Here is a 12,025-nt window from a genome sequence, read left to right on the forward strand (position 1 = left end):
TTGCATCATGAATGTGAATATGATTCTTGGATTTAATTTTGTTCAATACTGATAGAGAATAGAAGATTTGCATACTAACATTTTTACCTTTTTTTTTTATTGATGACAAGTAACACAGTCTAGAGAAACTTTTCTTGTGTTTCACTCAAATTTGCAGTCTTACTATAAAAATAATGTTCTTGTACTCTGTTCTGCAGATTAGAATATAGAGGTGGAGGAGTAGCAACATTTGTCCAAACAACAGAGAATGATGATAGTAGTATGAATGATACATACAAAACCTTACCAAAATAAAAATAAAAAGATTTTGATATTACAGGTATGGTCTACAATGAGTTAAGAGTATTCTGTGTGTACCAATCACCAAGTGGCAAAATAAATCCTTTCCTCAAAAAAAATATCCATTCTACTAGAAAAAAACTAAAATAAAAGATTGTGTAATATGTGGTAATTTTAACATTGATACAGAGAAGACACAGAGAAGTCAAAAATTTGAGGAACTGCTACTAAAATGCAACATGAAGGCAAATGTTATGGAACCAACAAGAGTGACTTTGGAAACTGAGTCAATTATTGACAAAATTATCGCTAATATACACAGCAATGTATATACAATAAAGGTTCTACAAACAGGAATTTCTGATCACTTTGGACAGCTTTGTGAAGTATTTGGAAATCTGAACTCACAAAAGGAAGATAAAAGTGCAGAAAGAGATGTTGGGCTTATCATCCAACAAAATATCAACATTTTCAAAGTGATGTTAAGAAAAAAACAGTGGACGGACACACTTAAAGCCCATGGAACAGACTAAAAATGCTATGTTTTCGAAGACACCATAACACATTACTTCAGTTTAGAATTTCCAAAAACAAAGAAATAAGCAGTGGATCATGAAGGCAATAATAGAATAGAGTGCTACCATAAGAGAAATGAAACAGAGAGAAAATATTGAAACCTACAGGCAGCACCAGAAGAAATACAGGCAGTTGATAAGAAAATGCAAAATCAATTAATGAGACTAACTCAAAATCAACAAATAAAATGAGAGCAGCTTGGAATATAATTAACTCTGAGAGGGGCTAGAAAAAATACTTACAGAAAACAAATGAAATATGACTGTAAATAACAAAATCATCACAGATAAAACAAAAATTGCCAACATTCTGAATAATAACTACACAGATGCAATGGAAAAACTAAAGCATGGATATAATAGCCAATGAACTCACCGAACTATGGGGACAGATAAGCCAAGCCACTCAATTTTAGTGAAACCAGTGTCTGGAAAGGAACTGACAAATGTTATAAAAAAGCTAAAAACAAAAAAGTTTGCTGGACATGATGTGTCAAAGTATCTGATGAAGCAGGTGGCAGCAGAAATAATTACAAGACTACTGGATATTGCCAACTGCTCTTTCCAAGAAGGGGTATTTCCAGATAAACTCAAATTAGTTAAAGCAGTACCTGTATACATAAAAGGAAAGCGTGACAACCCTAACAACTAAAGGCCAGTATCTTTAGTATCGGGCTCCTCCAAAGTATTAGAAATTCTCATGCTGAACAGACTAACTACTTATTTGGAAAAAACATAATGTAATAACTCCAGCACAGCACGGATATCAGAAAGGGAAATCAATGGAAACAGCAATTGAATCATTAACAGAATCAATCGTACAGGCCTTGGACAACAAGATGGTAGTGTCTGGAGTTTTTATTGATCTAACCAAGACGTTTGACACAGTTGATCATACAGTCCTAGTAAAGAAACTAGAGAATACTGGTATTCATTGAGATGCAGCAAACTGGATGACATCATATCTAAGTAACAGGAGGCAATATGTAGCCATTAATAACTCCTAAAAATCAGAAGTTAGAAGCATTAAGTATGGTGTACCTCAAGGATCTGTAATAGGACCTGTTCTCTTCAATTTATTTGTGAATAACATACAAATATGTGAAAATGAAATCAAAATATTTTATGCAGATGATATGACTGTGCTACATGTTTCCAACAATTTGGAGGCACTTGAGCAAAATACATTCACATCAGTCAGTAGTACAGCACAATGGTTCTCTGAAAATGAGTTAATTAATAATCTGAAAAAAAAAACTATATACATGCTCTTCAAAAATAAACAAAAGAACAACTTATGGATGCTTTCTTAGATGAAAGAAGACTGGAAGAAGTAGCTTCAGTTAAGTTTTTGGGCATTACAATAGATAGTGAGCTAAACTGGAAACAGCTGATAAATACTGTTTTAAGTAAGCTCTGCTCTGTGATATTTATAATGAAACAACAGGCTCACTTTACTCGCTGAGACCTGTTGTGCACTGTCTATCATGGACTTTTTAAACTATGCATGCAATATGGAATCACAGTGTGTGGGGTAGTCAGCTATCACAGGAATGAAGAGAATATTCACATTACAGAAGCAAGCCATTCAAATTATATTGAAAAAGAAGCAAAAAGAATCATGTAAAAGTTGTTTCAAAGAACTAAACATTGCAAAGTTTCCATCATTGTATATATTCAAGACTATTGTGAATGCATCACATGATCACCCAAAACTGGAGACTAATGAGACTGTTCATATACACAACACAAGGGAACAGAAAACAACTGTGGTGCATTCCATTTTTGAAAAAGGACCCAAACACTGTGGCAAGTTAACACAAGCAATGTCAGTGCAACTACAAGATCTCAAAACTGAGAAAACGTTCCCCTGAACTCTACCCTCAGGTCTACAGGAAAGGTACACATACTGATCGCTACCTCCATAAGAACTCAAACCACCCTAGGCAAAAGAGGGGGGTCATAAAAACACTAGTGGATAGGGCCAATAATATTTGTGAACCAGGCTACTTACAAGAAGAAATAAATCATTTACGAATGGCCTTTGCGAAAAATGGTTATACAAAAAGCGAGATTAACCGAGCACTTCACCCAAATAGAAAAATGTCTAAAAATAGGAGTCAGCAACAACCATCAGTTGGAAAAGTATTTCTTCCGTTCATCCATAATATCACGGATCGCATTGGGAAAGTACTAGCCAAGTTTCACGCCTAAGAACAACAAAAGATGCTCGTCACCCCAGGGCTATATAAAATTCCGTGTAGTTGTGGCAGGGTTTACGTAGGAACTATAAAAAGAAGCATCAATACACGGTTAACAGAGCACAAAAGAAACTGTCGCTTGGGACATATCGACAAATCGGCAGTAGCGGAACATGTTTTTAAGGATGGAGATCACGAAATAAAATTTGGTGATACAAGTGTGCTAGCGAGGACGTCGCACTATTATACACGTATGTATAGAGAGGCAATTGAAAGCCACAAACATCAATACAATTTTAATCGTGAAGAAGAAGGATTAAAATTGGATAAGATATGGCGGTCGAGGTTGCATCTATCACGTGACAATCGATTGCCTGCAATCGAGAGAACAGACGATAGCCAGAGGTAGCTGCACATCGATTGCCACGTGTTCGTTGACTCACCTCGGAAAATGTTCTCCGTAGTTGAGAATGAAACGTCAGGGAGAAGAAGTTCTACAGATCGACCACGGCAACTTAGTCCGGAAGCGTTTACTGATGAAAATAGGCCTTCCTCACACTGCAGAAATTGTAACATACACCAAATAAACGAGACTGTTTTGGTATAAATGGTCTTTTTTATAACACGACAGAATATAATTCACGAAGACCAACACAAAAGAATATGAATTTGGAGCCCTTCCAATTGCCTCCCAGGTCATTATTGTGTCATGGTGGCTGCAGTGTAACACGTGTTAAGTTCGGCTCGCAAAATTTAGTTGAATTTGAAGGTGCTCTCGCAGATGGTGTTGTCTAGTACCAGTGGAAATTGTGTAAACAACAGTGTTCTGTGCAGTAGTGCTATTTTTTTTTTCTGTGCTCCGCAAATATATACGAGAAAATGGTAAACAGAAGAGTCAACAGCAGTTTCTTCAGTTTAAATTGTTCATAACAAAAATTTCTATCAGTATCACTTTAGCATATTTCAATCTAATTGTAGCTTCCTACGATAATCACTATCAGTATCACTTTAGTAAATTTCAATTTAATTCTAGCTTCCTATGATAATCTATTAGTTATTAAGCTTACTTCTCTCTGCTGGCAGCGTACAGCAGCAGTATTGGGCAAAATGCGTGAAACTGTTGAGGCCAATACCGCCAAAATTACAGCATTAAAAAAGTTTGTGTCTGAATACGAGAAAAAGGCATGAGAGTTTGAAGTAAAACTATCTGCTGCAACAGATGAGCTAGAACAGTACCAAAGGCAAAATAGTCTACAACTGTTTGGAGTAGCAGAAAATAAGGAAGAAGACACAGACAACCTGCTTATACAGGTTGGGTGTGAAAAATTAGGTGTTGAAGTGACTAAGGCAGACATTGACAGGAGCCATCAGGTGGGACAAAAACCACCAGGTGCTACCAAACAATGCCCAATAATAACTAAATTTCTCTCATACCAAAAAAGGGCAGAGATCTTTACCCAGAAGAAGAGGTTAGCAAGGACAGGGCTTACAATAAGGGAAGATCTGACACACAAACGGCTAAAGATTTTAAACAGTGCCATATCCCATTTTGGTCTTCAGAATGTGTGGACTCAGGATGGCAGACTTATCATTAAGACAGCTGGAAAGAAGACAGTCACAAACATGACAGAACTGAATAGTATTAAGTGAAGCTAATCGAGCCGAAAGTGCAAACTTAACACCATTTGCAAATTGTAACAGCCCCATACTCAGATATACTATCTTGTAATTGTACTGTCTTGTAATTGTATTAACTTTTTAATTATACCCATATTTGTATCTTCAAGTAATTGTTTTTGTAATTGTATTAACTTTGTAGTATTTTTTGTACCTGTAGGTCTAACGTTTACTTAATCTTAGTTACTGCTAATACTTTTTTCATTTTCTCAGTTTATTCTCTTCCATTCTGTAATAGTACCATTGCAATTATTAGTCTCTCCTTTAGTTAATTAATCACCCATCTCTTCAGTTTAAATTGTTCATGACAAACATCTCTATCAGTATCACTTTAGCAAATTTCAGTCTAATTGTAGCTTCCTATGATAATCACTATCAGTATCACTTTAGTAAATTTCAATTTAATTCTAGCTTCCTACGATAATCTATTAGTTATTAAGCTTACTTCTCTCTGCTGGCAGCATTGGCCTCTTAAATGATTCCCCTTTCCCCTATTTCTACCCTAAGCTGTTTCAAATACACTAATTACATTTCACCTCTTACGACAGAGGATACACAGTGACACACAGCCGTCACTATTTTGGTCATATTCTCCTTGCACCGAATACCACTAATCCATTTTCTATACTCCTGCAACCTCAGGAAATCTCTTGCAGTCTCCTTTCTTTTGGCACTCACGGAGTCACGAACAGGGCGCACAAAATCTTGGACACCCCTGTGTTATGTCACTTGGCGGAAGCAGCGGCCAGTGCCCCTTGCGACATATAGTGCCCAACAAAGGGACAAACCAGTCTGCCACCCTACTCCAGGCTGCTCAGCGGAACGCGTCAGAGCTTTTAGTAGCGCACTGTAACATCCAGTCTTTACCTGCACATTACAAAGAACTTAGCCTCCTCTTCAACCAAATAAATTACCAGGTAATCCTCTTATCCGAAATGTGGTTAAAACCATACATATCCTCTGGATCTATTCTTCTCCCAGGGTACACATTTCTTAGGGCAGACAGATCAAAAAAGCGAGGTTGACGGGTATACACGCACAGATCTAAAAGCGAAAGTCTTATGTATGTCAAACCCTGCTGAAGAAAAAGAGGCTGAATTCATGTTCATTGAAATAAATATACAAAGTCAGAGGTTCTGGAATGGCGTCGTGTACAAGCCACCAAAAATAAGCTCAAGGAGTTCGCTTCAGTCAGAATTACATTCACTTCAGTGTCAATACGAACATGTCATCGTAATGGGTGACTTGAACATAGACCTGCTAAGAGACACTCCCTCCGCAATAAACCTAAGAAGAGTGTTTAGTTGCAATAGCATGAACATTCTTCCATTACAACCTACACACCATACAGTCATACTCTTATAGACGTAATTGCAACAAAACAGACTGACAAAGTAAGAGATGTTGGTCAAACATCGGCCCCTGGCCTCTCAGCACATGATGTAATATTCCTGGCCTACTCTGTGCAGCCCCCAAGGATCAAATCACATTACATAACTTGTAGGAACATGAAACGTATTGACCTTGATGCTCTAACAGCCGATTGCTCAGAAATCTCATGGCATCACATTATCAGAGAACCTACAATTGACGGCAAAATTAATGAACTTGGTGATAAACTCATTGCCCTCTATTACAAACACGCACCTGTACGCAAAATCAGTGTAAGAAAATCTCTTGGTCCATGGCTGACAGCTAAATTATGGTAAATGATGAATAATAGGGATGCTGCCCACAGACGTTTCAAGACAGATCCGAAACCCGAGCGTTTCGAAGAATATAGAAAGCTACGGAACAGAGTGAAACAATGCATTTGTAATGCTAAAATCAGGCACGCTTGCTCCCTTGTATGTAGCGATATGACGCCCACAACTCTATGGAAGAATCACCGTAGCTTGGGGGTCAGAAAGGCAAAATCGGAAACTACTTTTCATGTGTCAGCTAACGAATAAATGAATTCCTATGCACCTCTGAATACCCACATGGCTGATAATTACCATCCACAAGAATACCAAAACAGGATCACTAACAGTGATACCTTTCATCTAAAGCAAGAAAAGCAATAATGAGAATCTCTTCTGATGCAATAGGCAATGACAGGATCGGTATAACCATGATTAAGAATGTTGCCAATATCTTAATATCTGTCTTAACTGACATATTTAATTATATCCTCGTGAACGGAATATACCCGGTTTGGGTATCATCAGGTGCCTTAAATGTTTTATTTTTTATTTTTTTTTTATTTTTAAATCTTTACTGAAATGACTTTGAGCATTACATTTATTCAATTATTTTGTTTAAATTTATTTGTTTTTATTTCCATACCTTTGTGGACCTCTGCTTGTCAGTCAGGAACAGGCAGGTGGCTCTGCATAGATTTAAGTGCCAGCAATCAGCAAAGAATCACACAGTCTTTCATGTAATAAGGGTGAAATGTCATCAAATTATTAGAAACAGTATAAAGAGACCATGGCAATAGCTCCTAACCACCATAAACCTTTCCACTAACAGTACAGTCATATGGAAGACCTTCAGGAGTATTTCTGGGAGAGATGGGAGGTGCTGAGTGGTTGCTGCAATGGGGAATGGAAGTCTCCAGACCAGCCTGCAAGTCATTTTCCAGATAAAGTGGCCTATTTTGCCACACTTACTGCCACTGCCAGGCAGGATTCAGCCAGTACAGAGTGGCTGCTGAGAGGGTCAGTTGGGACTTCAGTCCTTCCACTGATGAATACAACTGTTTCCTTTCTGTGTGTGAGATGGATTCTGCATTACCTGCAGCTTGTGAAGAGTCATGTTGTCATTATAGGGTCCATTACAGAACGTTGTGGGACCTTACAGAATGAACAAAGAAATCCCCTTAGTCATTTTTAACTTGATTTGGACAATAGGACAGTTTCCCAACTTGTGGAAAGAGGTAATTTTAATTCCACTTTTAAAACTTGACAAGGACTGTACATACCCAAGTACATATTGTAGTTTAGCTCCACTAGTTGTGTGGGAAAGAACTTGGGATGGATGGTGAATCACTGCACTGTATGGATATTATCCAGGCAGCTCTTTAGTTTCTTTCAGTGTAGTTTGTTTGGTTTGTCTCATTTTAGGGTGCAAAAACAACTACGGTCATATACGTCCATGTCAGAACTGTAGGACATGAGAACAAAAGAGGAGTTAAAAATGACTACATGTTAAGCACAATCAGTGGAAGAGAGACAGGTAAAGAGCAGGGACTTGGAGATCCATAAAATAATCCATAGAGACAAAGGAGGTAGTGAACTGAAGATTAAAGGTCCTTAGCCATGAAGCTACAATGGATGAAAAGTAAAAAATGTTTGACAGCCTGTGTGTCATTCACTAAAACGGCCAATAACTCAGATGGCAAATGTAAGTGGAAAAAAAAGAGCATTATCTCAAGAAATGGGGAACTGTCAAAGGTTCAGGACAGTGAGCACAAAGTGGTGGGGGATCACCACTTCACAAATCGTGATGGTTCAAAAAACAGTACCCAATATGCAACCTAGCTAAAATGATCTGCTCTTAGTGAGAGGAGGTCAGCCAAGCTGCTGGGAGAGGTTTAGTTCCCCATAACTTGTTTCCTTGAAGGGATGTCCAGTGGTGCTACCAAAGTGATGCCACCTGCTGACAGACAGCAACACAGACATCATCAGAGGAAATAGAAGAACTAGCGGGCCAAGGTACGAGGACTGCAGCTTGGCAGCAGTGTCAGTGGCATCGTTTCCCAACAGATCAACATGACCAGGGGTACGCATAAACATTACAGTGGCTTCATCAAAAATGAGCACTGCACTAAGGGATGGATGGTGTACAGAGGCTCTGAAGGGCATCAGGTGAGTTGAAACAGTGATAGAACTGAGAAACCTGTGTCGCTGGATGTACTGTGTGGCCTGATAAAGGGCAAAGAGCTCAACTATAGATACTGAGCAGTGTTCCAGAAGCCGATACCGAAAATCATTGGTGCCAATGAAGAAGGCACACCCAACACCACAGTCAGTCCAAAAGCCAACAGTGTGCACAAAGGTACTATCGTGAAGTCCCATGCAAAGTCCCATGCGAAGCTCAAGAAAGTTATGGAGATAGAGCGACGCTGGACTAGTGTCCTTAGGGAGAAAATGAAGTTCAGTGTGAACACAGGCCACCACATGAAGCTGAGGTGGTGAAGGGTTCCCACCCATTGGGAAAGTGTCAGGAAACATGACGTTACGCTGCCGAAGCAATAGTCGAAAGTGAACTCTAGGAGGTAACAGAGAAGAGGGATGTGCCCCGTAGTGGTTATTAAAGGAGTTATCAAAGAAGGATGCATAGGATGGGTGGCCAGACATGGCAGACTAACAGCATGCGCATCTGCTAAGAAGAAAATCATGGCGGAATGACAGTGGTAGTTTAACAGCTTCTGCATACAGACTCTCAACCAGGCTACTGTAAAAGGCACCAGTGGCCAAACAATGGCCACAATGGTGGATTGTATTGAGACAGCGTAAGATGGATGGACGTGCATATGCATAAATGAAACACCCATAGGCTAATTTCGAATGGACATGGGACCACTACAAATGGGGAGGAGGGTGGTCTGATCTGCTTTCTAGAAAGTACCACTGAGGACACACAGGACACTGAGGACCGTGTACAGTGAGCAGCTAAGAAAGACACATGGGAGGACCAAGAAAATTTTCTACCGAGGATGAATCCCAGGAATTTTGTAGTTTAAATGAGCAACAGGCCCAAGATGTAAAGATGGTGGAAGAAACCAGTAGCTGCACCAGAATTTCATACAAATGGTTTAGTCACTAGAAAAGTGAAAGCAATTATTGATGCTCCACAAGTAAAGACGATCAAGAAAATGCTGAAGATGCTGCTCAAGGAGACAAGTCCACGGAGAACTTCAACAAATGGTAAACTCGTCAGTAAAAAGGCAGCCAAAAATGGCCAGCGGGAGACAGGCCATAACAGGGTTAATGGCAACAGCAAAGAAGACGACATTCAGGATGGAACCCTGAGGCACACTGTTTTCCTGGATAAAGGTGTCTGACAAGCCAGAACTGACACATATCTTGAAAACTCAGTCTTCTAAATATTTCTGAAGGAATTTCCAGCCTCGAAAGCCCCACATGTAGATAGTGCGGAGGATACCAGTGCTCTAGCAGATGTCTCCAAATCACGAAATACAGCCACAGTCTGGTAATTCTGCAGAAAACCATCCGTGACATGGGCTGACAAAGTGACGAGGTGGTCAACTGCAGAAAAGCATGCTCGAAAGTCACACTGTGCAGTGGTTAGTAAATTGCTAGACTCACGGTACCATACCAGACACGCATGAATCACATGTTCTATCACCTTGAAAACAGCTGGTGAGAGAAAAGAGGCAGTAACTAGAAGAAAGGTATTTGTTGTTATCAGGCTTAGGTATGGGTATGACAGTGGCTTCATGGCAGTGCCTGGGAAATGTGTCCTGTGACTAGATGTGATTGTATGTACGAAGGAGAAAGTGCTTGCCACCAACAGAAAGGTTTTGCAACATCTCAATGTGAACATCGTTTGGCCTTGGCGTGGAGGATCAGGATGAAGTGAGAGCAAGATCTAGCTCTCTCATAGTAAAGGCAGATTGTAGTACTCATTATTATGAGTAGGGAAGGGTATCACTCAAGCCTTCTCCACTTGTTTCCAAAGGAGGAAGGCAGGATAACAGTGGGTGGAGCTTGAAATCTCTGCAAAATAGTGGCCCAAGGTGTTTGAGATAGCAATAGAATCCACTATGACATCATCTGTCATGGTCAGGCCAGAAATTGGGGAATGTACCTTGGTCCCAGAGAGCTGTCAAGAGGTTGACCCACACATGGAAGAGGGAGTGGAAGTGTTAAAAGAAATAGTAAATGAAATCCAGCTAGCTTTTCTGCTATCTCAAAGAACGTAACAACACTGCGCATGCAACTGTTTATAAGAAATGCAGTTTGCCATCAAAGAATGATGATTAAAAGTACAGGGAGCACATCTCCGCACACGAACTGTGTCACTGCATACCTCAGTCCACCAGGACATGGTGTGGTAAAGATGAAGTGTGAGGAATGAATGTCCAACAACAGTAAAGATAACATTTGGAAGATATTCTACCTGGTCATCACAACCAGGGAACTGCTGTTCATTGAATGTTGCCAGAGAGAAGTGAATCCTCCAGTTGGATTAGAAAGCTGCTGTTTGTGTGTGCACAAAGGTGGGTTAGGAGCCACAAAATGTATAGCACATGGGAAATGGTCACTTGAGTATGTGTCAGAGAGAATGGACCATTCGAGATGGTGAGCAAGCTGGACTGTGTAGAAGCAGAGGTTCAAATGGGAATAGGTGATAGGTGTGTGTGGAGTCTGAAAGGAATTTGGGTGCTCCCACATTAAGGCAGATGAGGTTCAGTTGATTGAGAAGGTCAGCCAAGGGGGCACCTCTCGGACAGGTTCTGAGAAAACCCAAAGGTGACGGTGTGCATTAATGTCACCAAGCAGCAGAGAGGTGTGAGGGAGTTGCCCTGTAAGTTGGATGAAGCCTACACTGGTGACACTGAATGACAGAGGGATGTAAACGGTACAAAGGGAAAAGATGAAGTGAGGAAGGAAAATGCAGACTACAACAGCTTGAAGCAGGGTAGTCAGGGAGATGGTTTGACTATGAATGTCATCCCCTGGATGAGCAGCATGACTCCCCCATGAGATGGGATGCTGCCCTGGGGGGGGGGGGGGGGTGTAGTGAGAGAAGGTGTGGAGGGGGGAGGTCAAAGTGGACTGGAAAGAAATGCAAGAGCTCAAAGTGATCTTGAGGATGCAATTTTGTTCCCTGGAGGCAGAGGACAAGTGGACGCACAGTTCCAAGAACAGCCGTAATTCCTCTTTGTTGGATCTAAGGCCATGAATGTTCAATTGGAGGAGAGTCAAGATGAGGAAAGGGGAGGAGGGAAAAAATGAAAGGATATCACCTCAGTGGCTACCGAGTGCCAGCCTTCAAAGATTTACTGGTACTGGACACAGAGACTGGAGAATCCTGATCCATGACATCTAAAGGGGCGTTGGCATTCACTCTGTCAGTCTGCGCAGTCCAGGGCAGAAAACCAGTTGGCAGTATGTACCTGCAATATGGATGTCGGCCGGATGAGGGTATCACATGGGGACACTGTTGAAGGCGATCTTCAAGTCGGCAAAGGAGAAGATCGTTTGCCCTTGATTGATTTGTTGGAGCCTTTCCAGTTGACAGAGGAAGACTCATATGTTTGTTTGCTGGAGAGACACATAA

At 40.5% G+C, this 12,025-nt stretch overlaps 1 protein-coding gene across 1 annotated transcript in view; it reads right to left on the reverse strand.

Moving 5' to 3' along the window:
* Window positions 1-12,025, reverse strand: part of LOC126482223 (atrial natriuretic peptide receptor 1) — a 1,286,869-nt gene that overhangs the window by 173,597 nt on the left and 1,101,247 nt on the right. The gene's annotated exons all lie outside the window — the stretch shown is intronic.

Source organism: Schistocerca serialis, chromosome 5 (assembly GCF_023864345.2).
Source record: "Schistocerca serialis cubense isolate TAMUIC-IGC-003099 chromosome 5, iqSchSeri2.2, whole genome shotgun sequence".
NCBI lineage: Eukaryota > Metazoa > Arthropoda > Insecta > Orthoptera > Acrididae > Schistocerca > Schistocerca serialis.